At 39.6% G+C, this 17,354-nt stretch overlaps 1 protein-coding gene across 3 annotated transcripts in view; it reads right to left on the bottom strand.

The window, feature by feature from the left end:
* The window catches only part of PPP4R4 (protein phosphatase 4 regulatory subunit 4), a 121,034-nt gene that overhangs the window by 82,996 nt on the left and 20,684 nt on the right, over window positions 1-17,354 (bottom strand). The window contains exon 2 of one of the 3 annotated variants that reach the window (XM_084630986.1): window positions 9,901-9,926. The exons of the other annotated variants lie outside the window; for them this stretch is intronic. The gene's annotated coding sequence lies outside the window, so the exon portion shown is untranslated. The remainder of the gene's footprint in view (window positions 1-9,900; window positions 9,927-17,354) is intronic. 3 annotated transcript variants of the gene reach the window in all.

The raw sequence follows: 17,354 nt of genomic DNA, 5'->3' as shown, positions 1-17,354 counted from the left end.
GCACACAAGCAGCTTCCTTGGGGCATGACCACAATTTGTTTGCAATGCATTTTCCTTTAATTCATAATATGAATAAATGTTTTAAAAAAGTAATGCATACAAGTCTTAATTACCTAAAATACTTTTATATACCATATCCTGTCCAGATGATCATTCTGGTAAGGGTAAAAGTTTCTTTATTTAAAAATACAAGCTGGATTAAATAAGCATCCATTTAGCAAATATAATGATCTCAATCATTTTTTTGTTTTGGTTTGAATTTATAGTTTTGTAACTGTAATTGTACAGTTTTGTTTCTAAGTGGTACCAAATGTTCCACAGAGTACTGAAGTAAGAGTCAAACTATTATTGCAGCAGTTAGAGCTGAAAAGATCTTCAAGGGTTCCACTATAATTTCTAATTTCACCTAACAACATTTAACATTTTCTGAGGAACAAACACAAATTAGTTGCTATATTCAGCTACAGACAACTAATCCAAGTTAACTCTATTCTGTTAAATGAATACCACATGCCTTTAAAAAACAGATATCTACCTGGTAAAAGTTTCTACAATAAACTGGAAACAAATTTCAGAGTGGTAGCCGTGTTAGTCTGTATCAGCAAAAATAACGAGGAGTCCTTGTGGCAGCGTAGAGACTAACAAATTTATTTGGGCATAAGCTTTCGTGGTTAGAACCCACTTCATCAGATGCATGGAGTGAAAATACAGGAGCAGGTATAAATACATGAAAGGATGAGGGTTGCTTTACAAAGTGTGAGGTCAGTCTAACAAGATATATCAATTAACAGCAGGATACCAAGGGAGGAAAAATAACTTTTGAAGTGGTAAGAGAGTGGCCCATTACAGACAGTTGACAAGAAGGTGTTCGTTACAGTAGGGAGAAATTAGTATTGGGGAAATTAAGTTTAGGTTTTGTAGTGACCCAACCACTCCCAGTCTCTATTCAGGCCTAATCTGATGGTATCCAGTTTGCAAATTAATTCCAGTTTTGCAGCTTCACGTTGGAGTCTGTTTTTGAAGTTTTTTTTGTTGAAGAATTGCCACTTTTAGGTCTGTTATTGAGTGACCAGAGAGATTGAAGCGTTCTCCTGCTGGTTTTTGAACATATGTAATTATTGTGGTTACATTCACTGGAGTCTAGAATGTCTGCATTGAAACACTGGAACATGTTACAGCAGTGTTTCCCAAACTTGGGACGCCGCTTGTTCAGGGAAAGCCCCTGGCAGGCCCGGCCAGTTTGTTTACCTGCCGCATCCGCAGGTTCGGCCGATCGCAGCTCCCACTGCCTGCAGTTCGCTGTGCCCGGCCAATGGGGGTTGGGGAAAGTGGTGCGGGCCGAGGGACATACTGGCTGCCGCTTCCCACAGCCCCCATTTGCCAGGCACAGCGAACCGTGGCCAGTGGGAGCCGTGATTGGCTGAACCTGCGGATGCAGCAGGTAAACAAACCGGCCCGGCCCACCAGGGGTTTCCCTGAACAAGTGGTGTCCCAAGTTTGGGAAACACTGTGTTACAGGAAAGATTTTCTTTTTTCTGTGTATAGAAAACAGTATGGTGCATCAGTAGAAACATTCAAGAAGGTATTAGATGATCATCAGAATTAATTTGTTAGTGCCCAGCAAGTCAAATACATTTGTGTTACTGGCAGACAAGTCAATCGTGTCTGATCTATAACAACTTAACAAGATTCAGAGTAGCAGCCGTGTTAGTCTGTATTCGCAAAAAGAAAAGGAGTACTTGTGGCACCTTAGAGACTAACTAACTTATTTGAGCATAAGCTTTCGTGAGCTACAGCTCACTTCATCGGATGCATTCAGTGGAAAATACAGTGAGGAGATTTATATACACACAGAACATGAAAAATGGGTGTTATCATACACACTATAAGGAGAGTGATCACTTAAGATGAGCTATTACCAGCAGGAGAGTGTGTGGGGGGGGGAAGAAAATCTCTTGTAGTGATAATCAAGGTAGGTCATTTCCAGCAGTTAACAAGAATGTCTGAGGAACGGGGGGGGGGCGGGGGGGGGAATAAACATGGGGAAATAGTTTTACTTTGTGTAATGACTCATCCACTCCCAGTCTCTATTCAAGCCTGGGTTAATTGTATCCAGTTTGCAAATTAATTCCAATTCATCAGTCTCTCGTTGGAGTCTGTTTTCAAAGTCTTTTTGTTGTAATATTGCGACTTTTAGGTCAGAGATCGAGTGACCAGAGAGACTGAAGTGTTCTCCGACTGGTTTATGAATGTTATAATTCTTGACATCTGATTTGTGTCCATTTATTCTTTTACGTAGAGACTGTCCAGTTTGCCCAATGTACATGGCAGAGGGGCATTGCTGGCACATGGTGGCATATATCACATTGGTAGATGTGCAGATGAATGAGCCTCTGATAGTGTGGCTGATGTGATTAGGCCCTATGATGGTGTCCCCTGAATAGATACGTGGACACAGTTGGCAACGGGCTTTGTTGCAAGGATAGGTTCGTGGGTTAGTGGTTCTGTGGTGTGGTGTGTGGTTGCTGGTGAATATTTGCTTCAGGTTGGGGGGCTGTCTGTAGGCAAGGATTGGCCTGTCTCCCAAGATTTGTGAGAGTGATGGGTTGTCCTTCAGGATAGGTTGTAGATCCTTGATGATGCGTTGGAGAGATTTTAGTTGGGGGCTGAAGGTGATGGCTAGTGGCGTTCTGTTATTTTCTTTGTTGGGCCTGTCCTGTAGTAGGTGACTTCTGGGTACTCTTCTGGCTCCGTCAATCTGTTTCTTCACTTCCGCAGGTGAGTATTGTAGTTGTAAGAATGCTTGATAGAGATCTTGTAGGTGTTTGTCTCTGTCTGAGGGGTTGGAGCAAATGCGGTTGTATCGTAGAGCTTGGCTGTAGACGATGGATCGTGTGGTGTGGTCTGAGTGAAAGCCGGAGGCATGTAGGTAGGAATAGCGGTCAGTAGGTTTCCGGTATAGGGTGGTGTTTATGTGACCATCGTTTATTAGCACTGTAGTGTCCAGGAAGTGAATCTTGTGTGTGGACTGGACCAGGCTGAGGTTGATGGAGGGATGGAAATTGTTGAAATCATGGTGGAATTCCTCAAGGGCTTCTTTTCCATGGGTCCAGATGATGAAGATGTCATTAATATAGCACAAGTAGAGTAGGGGCATTAGGGGACGAGAGCTGAGGAAGCATTGTTCTAAGTCAGCCATAAAAATGTAGGCATACTGTGGGGCCATGCGGGTACCCATAGCAGTGCCGCTGATTTGAAGGTTTACATTGTCCCCAAATGTGAAATAGTTATGGGTGAGGACAAAGTCACAAAGTTCAGCCACCAGGTTTGCCATGACATTATCGGGGATACTGTTCCTGACGGCTTGTAGTCCATCTTTGTGTGGAATGTTGGTGTAGAGGGCTTCTACATCCAGAGTGGCCAGGATGGTGTTTTCAGGAAGATCACCGACGGATTGTAGTTTCCTCAGGAAGTCAGTGGTGTCTCGAAGGTAGCTGGGAGTGCTGGTAGCGTAGGGCCTGAGGAGGGAGTCTACACAGCCAGACAATCCTGCTGTTAGGGTGCCAATGCCTGAGATGATGGGGGATCCAGCAGCTTGCCAGCAAGCTTCAGCTTCAAGAGGCATTGCAGTTGTAATCAAGACAATCCACTTATGTATGGTTATCAAAGAAATCTTAATTAGGCTAGCAATCCCCAACTCATTCCCTTTGTATTGATAAGGATAAAAAATAGCTGCTAAGTGTATTTGTCTGTGGTTTACCTATGTCCTGTTAGAAGAAACCAAATTAGCTTGTAGATGCTAATTCTTTTTCATGTCTTGTAATACTATTATTACTATACTCAATTGTCTCTAGATCAAGAGGGATATTAACATTTAAGTGAAGCTTTGTAAGTAATAATGTTATTGTCCTCATGTCTCTTTGAAACTTATGATTGTGAAACATCTGTAAACGATTTTAGTAGTTTAAATGGCTCTTGCAAAGGGCATTATCTTTGAATGGCCCATTGAATAAAGATCACAGATTTTTCTTCCCAGTCCACATGGTGAAGTTGCCTGTCACTTGCCAGCAAGCTTCAGGTTCAGCTTCAGCTATAAAAAAAAGGAACCTCGGGCCTCATCCTGCATCTCTAGTCTGCTGAACTTTGAACAGGGAAAGTTTAAACTGTGGTCTAAGATCTTCCAAATATTTATTTTGAATACCCTGGAAAATAGTATGGAAAGACTTTAATACACTTTACATATAAGCTTCTTTTGGATTTAGACCTGTTGGAATAATTTCAAAGAAACTTTTCAAACCAGCATATATAACATCACTGCTATATGAACACTGAAAATCACTTGTATATGTATGATTTCTTAGCCATTAATAACTCTCTTATTTTCCTTTATTAATAATTTTAGTTAGTTTACTAAGGATTGGCTGACAGTGTGATATTTGGGTAAGATCTGAAATTCATATTGACCTGAGGGTAAGTGTCCGATATTTTGGGATAGGTATAAGTTTAAGTATGGTGAACACAGTTTTCAGTAACCCCTCACTATATTAGACTTGGTTGTCTAGATGGGAGCCATGGGCTGGAATGCCTGAAGGGGACTCTGTCTGGCTTCTTGTAGTCTACAAGTCTGTAGTCTATGGTACTACAGATTTGTTACTGGCTTGGTGAATCTAATTATAGAATAAACCACCAGTTTGGGGGATTGCCTACCGTATTCCTTGCAGTATTCCCTGAGTGTGGCATTCTCAGTGTGGCTCATGCAGTCACACAGACACATTTGGTGTAGTCTGGTTAGGACACATATTACCACAGGTTAATTGGGTTTGGATCAGAACCCCCATGCTAATCAAAATTTGATTTTGATATTGAGAGTTTTAAGGGTTAAAGCAGAGGTGGGCAAACTACGGCCTGCGGGCCACATTTGGCCCATGGGACCTTCCTGCCCGGCCCTTGAGCTCCTGGTTGGGGAGGCTAGCCCCCGGCCCCTCCCCTACTGTCCCGCCTCCCCCGCAGCTATACCACTGCGCGGGCAGCAGGGCTGCAAGCTCCTGCGGCTCTGAGCGGCATGGTAAGGGGGCGGCAGGGGGGAGGGTGTTGGATAAGGGGCAGTCAGGGGATACGGAGTGGGGGGTGTTGGATAGGGGGTGGAGTCCCGGGGGGGCGGTTTGGGGCGGGGGGGTCCTGGGAGAGGGCAGTCAGGGGACAAGGAGCAGGGGGGGCTGGATGGGTCAGAGGTTCTGAGGGGGGCAGTAAGGGGGTGGCAAGTGGGAGGGGGCAAATAGGGGGCGGGGAGCAGGCTGTTTGGGGAGGCACAGCCTTCCCTACCTGGCCCTCCATACAATTTCACACCCCAATGTGGCACTCGGGCCAAAAAGTTTGCCCACCCCTGGGTTAAAGATTAGTTACAATGAGTGAGCCATGAACATATGAGGGTCTTGACAGAAAAGCCCTTGAAGATTTGTGCTTACAAAGGGAGTTATCCTTTAAGAAGAAAGCCCCAGATCAAGAACTGAAAAATTTGCTCAGGGACAGTGACATTGCTGAGATGGAAAAGCAGGAGTATAGGAGATGCATGGAACAGCAGGATGCACTGCTGAGGAAAAGGCTCAACGCAGGCAAATGGATGCACCAAGGGTAATTCTAGATTCAAGTAAAACTCAGAAGAAATGTATTGTGGCTCAACAGAGTGATATTTAATTAAAGCAGGCCAGGGCTAATGCACAGAATAATGCCCCCAACTGTGGAAGGATGGGTAAGATCTTTTGTGAAAGAGGGAATATTATTTAGTCGGGCTATCAAGTGACGAAAAATAATTAATCACACAATTAATTGCACTGTTAAACAATAATAGAATACCATTTATTTAAATATTTTAATGTCTTCTACATTTTCAAATATATTGATTTCTATTACAACACAGAATACAAAGTGTACAGTGCTCACTTTCTATTCTTATTTTTGATTACAAATATTTGAACTGTAAAAATGATAAAGGAAATAGTATTTTTTCAATTCACCTAATACAAGTACTGTAGTGCAATCTCTTTATCATGAAAGTTCAACTTACAAATGTAGAATTATGTACAAAAATAACTGCCTTCAAAAATAAAACAATGTAAAATTTTAGAGCCTACAAAGTCCACTCAGTCTACTTCTTTGTCAGCTAATTGCTCAGACAAACAAGTTTGTTTATATTTGCTGCCCACTTCTTGTTTACAATGTCAGCTGAAAGAGAGATCAGGCATTCACATGGCACTGTTGTAGCTGGCGTCACAAGATATTTACATGCCAGATACGCTAAAGATTCATATGTGCCTTCATTCTTCAACCACCATTCCAGAGGACATGCTGATGACGGGTTCTGCTCGATAACAATCCAAAGCAGTGAAGATCTATGTCCGTTCATTTTCATTATCTGAGTTAGATGCCACCAGCAGAAGGTTGTTTTTCTTTTTGATGGTTTGGGTTCTGTAGTTTCCACATCAGAGTGTTGCTCTTTTAAGACTTCTGAAAGCATGCTCCACACCTTGTCCCTCTCAGATTTTGGAAGGCACTTCAGGTTCTTAAACCTTGGGTCAAGTGCTGTTGCTATCTTTAGAAATCTCACATTGGTACCTTCTTTGAATTTTGTCAAATCTGTAGTGAAAGTGTTCTTAAAATGAACAACATGTGCTGGGTCATCATCCAAGACTGCTATAACATGAAATATATAGCAGAATGATACTAAAACAGAGCAGGGAACATACAATTCTCCCTCAAGGAGTCCAGTCACAAATTTAATTAACGCATTATTTTTTTAAATGAGAGTCATCAGCATGGAAGTATATCCTCTGGAATGGTGGCTGAAGCATGAAGGGGCATACGAATGTTTAGCATATCTGGCATGTAAATACCTTGCAATGCTGGCTACAAATGTGCCATGCAAATGCCTGTTCTCACTTTCTGGTGACATTATAAATAAGAAGGGCAGCATTATCTCCTGTAAATGTAAACAAACTTGCTTGTCTGAGCGATTGGCTGAACAAGAAGTAGGACTGAATGGACTTGTAGGCTTTACATTGTTTTGCTTTTGAGTGCAGTTATGTAACAAAAAAAATTTCTACTTTTGTAAGTTGCACTTTCACGACAAAGAGAATGCACTATAGCACTTGTATGAAGTGAACTGAAAAATACTATTTCTTTTCTCTATCATTTTTACAGTGCAAATATTTATAATCAAAAATATATACTTTGATGTCAATTACAACACAGAATACAATATATATGAAAATGTAGAAAAACAGCCAAAATACTTAATAAATTTCAATTGATATTCTATTCTTTAACAGTGCAATTAAAACTATGATTAATCACGACTAATTTTTTTATTCACGATTAATTTTTTTGAGTTGATTGCATGAGTTAACTGTGATTAATCAACAGCCCTATTATTTAGGGAAAAAGAGGATTCCTGATGAAGTGTGTCAGCAAATAGTTAAACCTTAAGGATATAGGAGAGATCTGCTCCAGTTAGCCCACGACGACGGACCATTTTGCAGGTCATTTGGGAATAGAAAGAACATGTGACAGGTTGAAGCAAAACTCCCATTGGCCACTTATGTATGACTCAGTGAGGGCCTACTGTAGGAGCTGTGACTTGTGTCAGAAACGCAAAGGATTTAAGGGACCTAGAAAAGTATCCTTGCAGCCTTTACCCATTAAAGGAGAGGCATTTGCCAGAGTGTCTGCAGATATTGTTGGACCTAAACCTTCCAGGAATGCAAAGAAATATATTCTTGTGGTAGTAGATTTTGCTACTAGGTATCCTAAGGCATAGCATTGTCTAACTTTGAAGCTGAGACCATGGCCACAGCTTTGTTCACTATCTTTAGCAAAGTAAGCTTTCTCAAAGAAATTTTAACAGACTGTGGTACTAATTTTATATCTGTAGTTTTTGAGATGTTATGGGAGTTGTGTGGGGTAAAGCATTTGAAAGCTGCACTCTACCACCCTGAAATTAGTGGACTTGTAGAAAGGTTCAATGGAACTCTAAAAGCTATGCTTAGAATGCATGTTTCCAGGCATGAGGGTGACTGGGATGTGTTGCTCCCATATTTACTGTTCACGTATAGCGTACCCCAACAATCCACAGGGTTTGCTCCCTTTGATCTCTTGTATGGGAGGCAGGTCAGGGGACTCTTAGATTTGATCTAAGAAAAGGAGTACTAATGGCACCTTAGAGACTAACAAATTTATGTGAGCATAAGTTTTCGTGAGCTACAGCTCAATTCATCGGATGCATGCAGTGGAAAATGCAGTAGGGAGATTTTATATACACAGAGAACATGAAACAATGGGCGTTACCATACACACTGTAACGAGAGTGATCAGATAAGGGGAGGTATTACCAGCAGGAGAGAAAAAAAACCTTTTGTAGTTATAGTCAAGGTGGGCCATTTCCAGCAGGTTTCAGAGTAGCAGATGTGTTAGTCTGTATTCGCAAAAAGAAAGGGAGTACTTGTGCCACCTTAGAGACTAACAAATTTATTTGAGCACAAGCTTTCGTGAGCTACAGCTCACTTCAGTTTACAAGAATGTGTGAGGAACAGTGGGGTGGGGGAGGAATAAACATGGGGAAATAGTTTTACTTTGTGTAATGACACATCCACTCCTAGTCTTTTCTCAAGCCTAATTTAATGGTGTTCAGTTTGCAAATTAATTCCCATTCAGTAGTCTCTCGTTGGAGTCTGTTTTTGAAGTTTTTTTGTTTTAATATTGCGACTTTACCTCCATTATGTCACTTTCCTCTCACAGCAGCAGGCTTAAGAATGTTGATTGTAATTTAAAACTTTATTTTACAATATTCATTTTTATTATTTTTTTCATCTTCTGATCTTTCAGAATACCACATTGAAATACAAACAAAGCACACTGAAATTCCACAACATGACTACTGTATAGACTAGAATATTAATTAAAATGTTATCAAATTAAAGGTTGACAATTAATCTTCAGAACAACAGACTGTTTTATTGACATCTAGAAACTGTTTTGGAGCCAAATTAGTCCAAACTCTAATAGAAATAGTTTGACAAATAAGATATAGAAAAATAACATACATGAAAAAGAGTTTGCACGTTGGCTATCCAACTCTTCTCCTTTTCTCATCCTCTCTCATTCCCTCTTTCTTTCTACCCTATCTCAAGAATATAGACTGTAATTTTACCAAGAATGCAACTACAGTTTACAATAACATCCAACTTGAGAAGTGCATTAATATTTTGGGTTTTTTTAATACATCTATTAAGATAACTAGGCTACTTCCCTAACTGAAATTAGGATGACATTCTTAAAAGTATTACAACCCATTTGTATGGCTAATTATCATATCACTTTTAAATACACGATGCTCCAGTAGAAGGCAGGAGGTCTCATTAAGTGTCTCATCTGCACAAGTGTTCCCTGGTTTAAAAACATTGTCCACAAACACAGTTATGTTAGTCAGTTTCAACACTCACAGCTATATCCAAATCTTTTTCTTAAAACCTTCAAAATTAGGGTGAACTAGATTAGAGAACAGAAAATTTAAAATGACAATTTAAGTACAATTTTACAAAGTTTCCAAAACATGTTTTTAAACCTTTATTTAAAACTGAATGAAAGGATGTTATTAACTCAGTTACCATGAATAGGTTTACATTAAATGATTAGTTATTTTGTGATGGACGTGGTTTATTGCTTTGTTGTTGTTTTTGAAAAATCAAACATCAATATTTCATTATTTTATTTCAAGCAATAACACTAATGTGTCTAATGTTGATTATGTGTGTGTTAGTGATTTGTTTAATAATTCTTCGAAGGCTCACATGCTAATCACATTACTTGCACAATTCCAACAAAATCTTAGAGAAACAAAGGCATTACCTGGCTGAAGGACAGTGATTTGCTTCCTGAAATTCAGCAAAATGGAATTTAACTGTACATCTTAATCAACAGATACTATGACAAAATACCATCAGCTTTGTGAATAAGAAACTTAAAGAAAAGGAGTGCCTTCCCCTTTAAATGAGAACTACTCACAGTGACTGGCTTACTGCCAATTCAGAATTTGGAGCTGGAGGCATTTCAACACCTCCACACAGCCTGTAATTTTCCAGCTGTGGGAGATTTTTCTTATATTACTACTGAAGCAGTAGCATTGTGGAGTCTTCTCTTTAGCTACTCAGGTCTCCAGAATTAAAGTGAATTATCTCTAAATGTTCAGATTAAAACAGTTTTAATACTGTATGATATACCAAAATAAATGCTACATAGTTATTTCCTTTAGAGGTCACAGTAAATGCAATGTTATAGAGAAATTGTTCCTCTATTAATAGCATTAACTGCAGGAAAGCTCTGCCAGAGCCCTATACTTTAAGGCAATTTAGATCACCCTTTTTTGTAAGCAAATTTCATGCAGACAATATCATTTATGGACAAAAATTCAGAAATAGATCTTTGGGTATTTTTCCCATCTTTCTTCAGTTTGTAACCATGGACATATTCACAACATTGTGGGTCAAATTTTCAAAAAAAACTCTCTAAATTTGCATCTTCAAAAATATAATGTTGGGAACATAAACAAAAAAATCCTGTCTGCAGATTGTGCAGACAGAAAATATGGCCAAATTTAAACTTGGCACAACTGTATAACCTTATATGTATATAACATAATGTGACTGTGTGAATATTATTATTATTATTATTAGTCTGAGTTTGGAATGACATCACCAATAATGATAAAAATCTTTATATCACATCATCTGTTTTGTTTCTCTAAAATACATGGTGAAACAAAATTATAGAAAATGTTTAGAACTTGAAACTATTGTATTGTTACTACTTGGGACATGTGCAGAAGAACTTTGAATCCAATCCTGCAAGCCCACTTCACATGGAACTCCAGCTGAAGTCAACGGGAAGAACTTAAGAGACAGGGTCCTTTTTTACTGAAAAGGTTGAGAAAGTTCCTGACATTGGACAGCAAGTGATATGAAATTTTTAAAGAAGCACTTTAAGGAAAATGAACATCTAGAAGAGTCACATTATCGAAAGTCAGATCTATAACCCTTACTCATGCTGAACAGTATTTAACTACACAAGAAAATCCTATTTATGTGAGTAAGGGTTCCAGAATCTAGCCCTAAATAAGAAAGAAAATAAGAAAATCAAAATTACCTAGGAAGCTTATTAATAATTGGTGGATTACCATTGTATACTGCAGATGACCAGTACATCCTTCACCATGTCCTGTACTAAATGCTAAGAAATTGAAGCCAGAATATATTCATATATTTATAGTTCACAAAAATCAAAACAAAATCAACATTTAACTCACACTTCTCCTCTGACTCCCCCAAATGTGAACGTTAATAATAAAAAAAAGGTAATCACCCATCACCAAATGCATTGCTTTTTAAAAAGTAAGACAACCTCTTCTGGGTCTCCATGTATTTTCTGTGTTATCTATTTGAGGCCAGATGCTACAAACACTTTCTACTGGACATGACAAATAACTGCTTTTAACTTGAGTAGTCCCACTGAAATTATAGTCTACACTCAGTACTAAGTGTTTCCAGGTTTGGACCTTTACTGTGTAAGCTCCTCAGGGCACAAAACATGTTTTCTTTGGTGTCTTGAATGGTGTTGAGTACAATGTTGGTGTTTAACAAAAAACAAACAGCAAACCTGGGCATAACATAAAGGCAATAAAGTCCTTAGAGAAACTAAATGCACCTGTTATCTAGAAAATTAACATCGTAACTATTAAATATTTATATCTATTAATACAGTACTAATAAACATCAACCCCTGTAGATATTTAGTGTGCATATGGTATTAATCTTTGGAAATTTGGGCCAGATCCTACAAATCTTTCCTACAGGGAGTAGTCCTCTCTCACATGAGAGAAGGTTTGCAGCAATCAGTCCTATATTAACTGTATTGTTAATTTTTTAAAATATTCTTAAAGTACATTCAGAAAAAAATTTTTAAAATGAAGAGTCCGATAGTCCCTGACCCTCATTCAGGTACATGTGTCTCTGGAAGGAGGACGGGTGCAAAACCTTCTCTCTCTTGGGCATCATGCGAAGGCCAAGAACTACTCCCCATATGCTCCCCAAGAGGTACATATTACCTGAAAGCAGAAAGATAGATAAAGTGAGGGCAGGTCCATGACCCTACCTCTTCTCTGCACTGGTCTGAAGAGTGTGGTGCATTCTGCTCTGTGCTACATACCAGAGAATGATGAGGCACAATGTCTCCCCAAGCTCATACTCAGCCAGTGCAACTGCATACTGTCCCTTACTTAGGACTGTGGCTAAATGCCACAATCTAGCTCAAAAGATTCGCCAGCTGGTTACAGCTGAATTACTTTGTGCTGTATCTATTGTTATTTCTTAAATTTAGTAGCCCTTATAAACCCACAGGCTCTAATGAATGGGCACTGTAGCCTGTAATAGTGATTCAGCGCCTTGGATGAGAGAATATCATTTTTGGAAGACTCTGAAGCCATGTGCTGTGTATTTTGTGGCCGGGTTATTTAATTTGCACTTCTGCAAAAGAAGCATTGAATGTGAAGGAATCGAATGCCAGCAAATCAACCAATTATGACAGCATAGTGCAATCTGCAAGCACACCTGCTGACTGACAGTCCTACTCAATTTGTGAAAATTTTGTCAAACTGTAAATACTCACACCTTTTGTCTCTAAAACACAAGTTGAAATCCAAGCAGGGGTAACAGTGTGGTCTAAACCCTGCCAGGGAGACCAGAGTCTTTTTGTGGAAAGAAGAGGGTGAAGATGTAAAGATCAGACATGCCTACAGCTCATGAGCTCTCCAGGGAACTAGCCTGAACAATATTAAAAGAGAAATAGGAAGACAGCTGGGGGCTATTTGTGTAAATCAAGGTCACACACCTGGAAGCTCCTGGATATAGACGTGGCTAGACAGCCAGACCAGTATGAGAAGACAGGAAAGCCATCCTTTGAGGGGTGTCTTTTGGAATGACTGTGACCTGGCCTACCACTGAACGTTGAGGAAAGGGAGCTTTATTGTGTATTTTATTTACTCTGTACCAAGAGGGAAGAAACCCTAAGGAACTGCGTCTTTACCCCTGTGCTAAAGAAACTTAGGGACAGGGTTGGCTATACGGGAAAGAGAGATGACAGAAGTAGGCTAGAGGAAGGTGGTAGAAAGAGTATGGGGCATGATCCAGAGGCCTGCCTTATTTGTTTAGGGCCCAAGACTATAGTTCTCAATATAAGGAGGGCATGAGCTCCACTTTGATTCCTCGCCTGTAAAGGAAGACATTGTTAAGCAGCATGTAGTAACCAAAAGTTGTATTTTTTCCTGATGGCTGCTCAGTGGAATATGGGAAATGAGTTTGGTGGTCTCAGTCAAATTCTAAAGAAGAGAGAAAGTAAACAAACAAAAATATCATATATCATCACAACTGGTAATCCTTACCAGAATGGTCATGGAGAATGAACTTCATCTATTCTTTGACAGGTATCCGAGTAGCAGCCGTGATAGTCTGTATTCGCAAAAAGAAAAGGAGTACTTGTGGCACTTTAGAGACTAACCAATTTATTTGAGCATAAGCTTTCATGAGCTACAGCTCACTTCATTGGATGCATAAAGTGGAAAGTACAGTGAGGAGATTTTCTATACACACAGACCATGAAAAAATATACCCTATGATGGTGTCCCCTGAATAGATATGTGGGCACAGTTGGCTACAAGCCATCAGGAACACTATTCCCGATAATGTCACGGCAAACCTGGTGGCTGAACTTTGTGACTTTGTCCTCACCCATAACTATTTCACATTTGGGGACAATGTATACATTCAAATCAGTGGCACTGCTATGGGTACCTGCATGGCCCCACAGTATGCCAACATTTTTATGGCTGACTTAGAACAACTCTTCCTCAGCTCTCGTCCCCTAATGCCCCTACTCTACTTGTGCTATATTGATGACATCTTCATCATCTGGACCCATGGAAAAGAAGCCCTTGAGGAATTCCACCATGATTTCAACAATTTCCATCCCACCATCAACCTCAGCCTGGACCAGTCCACACAAGAGATCCACTTCCTGGACACTACAGTGCTAATAAACGATGGTCACATAAACCGGAAACCTACTGACCGCTATTCCTACCTACATGCCTCTAGGTTTCACCCAGACCACACCACACAATCCATTGTCTACAGCCAAGTTCTACGATACAACCGCATTTGCTCCAACCCCTCAGACAGAGAAAAACACCTACAAGATCTCTATCAAGCATTCTTACAACTACAATACTCACCTGCTGAAGTGAAGAAACAGACTGACAGAGCCAGAAGACTACCCAGAAGTCACCTAATACAGGACAGGCCTAACAAAGAAAATAACAGAACGCCTATAGCCATCACCTTCAGCCCCCAACTAAAACGTCTCCAACGCATTATCAAGGATCTACAACCTATCCTGAAGGATGACCCATCACTCTCACAAATCTTGGGAGACAGGCCAATCCTTGCCTACAGACAGCCCCCCAACCTGAAGCAAATACTCACCAGCAACCACGCACCACACCACAGAACCACTAACCCACGAACCTATCCTTGCAACAAAGCCCGTTGCCAACTGTGCCCACATATCTATTCAGGGGACACCATCATAGGGCCTAATCACATCAGCCACACTATCAGGGGCTTGTTCACCTGCACATCTACCAATGTGATACATGCCATCATGTGCCAGCAATGCCCCTCTGCCATGTACATTGGGCAAACTGGACAGTCTCTACGTAAACGAATAAATGGACACAAATTAGATGTCAAGAATTATAACATTCATAAACCAGTCGGAGAACACTTCAATCTCTCTGGTCACACGATTTCTGACCTTAAAGTGACTATCCTTCAACAAAAAAACTTTGAAAACAGACTCCAACTAGAGACTGCTGAATTGGAATTAATTTGCAAATTGGATACAATTAACTTAGGCTTGAATAGAGACTGGGAGTGGTTGAGTCATTATACTAAGTAAAACTATTTCCCCTTGTTTATTCCTCCCCCCCGCCACTGTTCCTCAGACGTTCTTATTAACTCCTGGAAATGTGCTGGAAATGGCCCACCTTCATCATCACTTCAAAAGGTTTTCTCTCCCCCCACCCCTGGTAATAGCTCATCTTAAGTGATCACTCTCCTTACAATGTATATTTTTTCATGGTCTGTGTGTATATAAAATCTCCTCACTGTACTTTCCACTTTATGCATCCAATGAAGTGAGCTGTAGCTCATGAAAGCTTATGCTCAAATAAATTGGTTAGTCTCTAAGGTGCCCCAAGTACTCCTTTTCTTTTTTCACCTATTCTTGTACACTTAAAGGTGGCCAACCCCGTTCAAGGGTGAGGACATGGGTGGAACACTGTGACTGTTTTGGGTATACATATAGGACATTAAGTCTCCATGGCTGTTGATCTGTCACCATTCAACTGCTAACATGTACATTTAAAATTTTAAAGAATTGTAAAAGTAACAAATAACACTAAAATAGTTGAATGAGATTTTCTAAAGTGCTTCATGTTGCCCTAAATCTGCTTCCATGGAAGCCAATGGTAAAACACCATTGACTTCCATGGGAGCAAAATTAGGCCAACATGGTGTGCTATTGAAAATCCCTCTCCTTGTCTTTATGAAATGTATATCTTGTTGGATACTGAAAGCTAGTGTGCCTCAGGGTTAGTGCCTCAATGCATTCAAGGGATGCTGTATGTACTGCTTTCGTTATGACTGTGTATCCTGCTACATGATCCTTTCAACATAATATCTACTTTGTTCCAGGTGTTAGGATTTAAGGGCCTAACCCTGCAAGGTACTGAATCCCTTTGACTTCTGTTTTTATATGAATGGGAAATTGAGAGGGCTAAGTACCTTGCAGGATTCAGTCCTTATAGGGATTACTCAACATCAATTCCATTTCCAAGTTTTCAGTTCTCCTCCTGTAAAGTACACTGGTTGCCAAGGCAAACAACAAATGCAGATAAATATCACTGTCAATAATAGCAACCACATGGTCAACAAAGCTTCCTCATGCAGTACAAGGATTAGTTACTAGTTATGTAAAATTAATCTATGATCCTATGTAGTCTTCGTTTACTTTTAACTTTAAGATTTTGAGATAATATTTATAATGATTTAAAAATCATTACACTTCTGTCCAATTTTTAAACCTACTATTATTACAAGTAACATCTAACATTATTTAACTGGTAGAAGGATTTTTTTGTACTTTTGACATTGTTTCATGTTTATTTTTAATATAGCAATAGAGGAAAGAAAAACTTTTTAAAAAGTAGGAAAATGTGCTTGTTGTCAGTCCGCAGATGTGTTGCTTTAGACTATTTTTAACAAAAGACTAGATTTCTAGTGTTCCTTTAACATAAGAAAATGATATTTTCTGTAGAAGAGACATCTGTTCCTTCCACCACCGCAATGCATATCTGATATGCAGTAGTTCTTGCTTTCATGAGAGGAAACCTTAACTATGCTCACATTTTAATTATAGCGCTATAAATAGAAGTTATTGTAACAACAGAAATAAAAGAATCTAATAATTTACTTAGCTGACATTGTAATAACTATATGAAAACTGGACCCAATCCCATAGAAGGAACTATCATTCTGATACAATCACTTCACTTTAAGACCACAGGTTGGGCAAAGAATGAGAAGAAGCAGAACTACAAATTGAGTTGCTAAAATAAACACACCCATTACCAGGGAGACTCTACAGACAATACTGCTCTTGAAAGAGACTAGTAAGTGGGTTATGCACTACCATGTCTCAAGCTGTACTGTGATCCTAAATAGACATCTGGGAATAGAAGAAAAACAACCCCAACATGAGATTTGGGAGCAAATTATTAAAAAGACAGATGTCAGTATATCTATTAAATTGCAGAATTATCTGATGGTAAATGACAGTAAGAAATAGAAGACACTCTGTCTTCATATAAAATTGGTATAAAATTTATGAGAGATTATACTTCTGTATTATATGTATGGGCCCCTGAGATCCAGCTTCCCTGGCATTAGGAGTGTGCTCATAAGACAGAGGGCAGATTCAGATCACCTTGGCACTGCAGCGATTTCTAGCTTCCAGAACAGTCCTTTGGGGCCATAAACAGCCAAATATAATTTAAAGCATCCTTAAGGCTGCTTTAAATTATACCAGGAGCCACGGGCCCATTCCTGCATATACTTACACACACTTAACTTTATGCATGCAAGGAGTCCCATTAACTTGGAACTACCCAAATGCACAATGTTAAGAACACACAA

This window comes from Lepidochelys olivacea (genome assembly GCF_965140295.1).
Source record: "Lepidochelys olivacea isolate rLepOli2 genome assembly, chromosome: 6".
Lineage (NCBI taxonomy): Eukaryota > Metazoa > Chordata > Testudines > Cheloniidae > Lepidochelys > Lepidochelys olivacea.
Note: the sequence above shows the minus strand (reverse complement) of the source record. Positions and strands in the feature narration are given on the sequence as shown.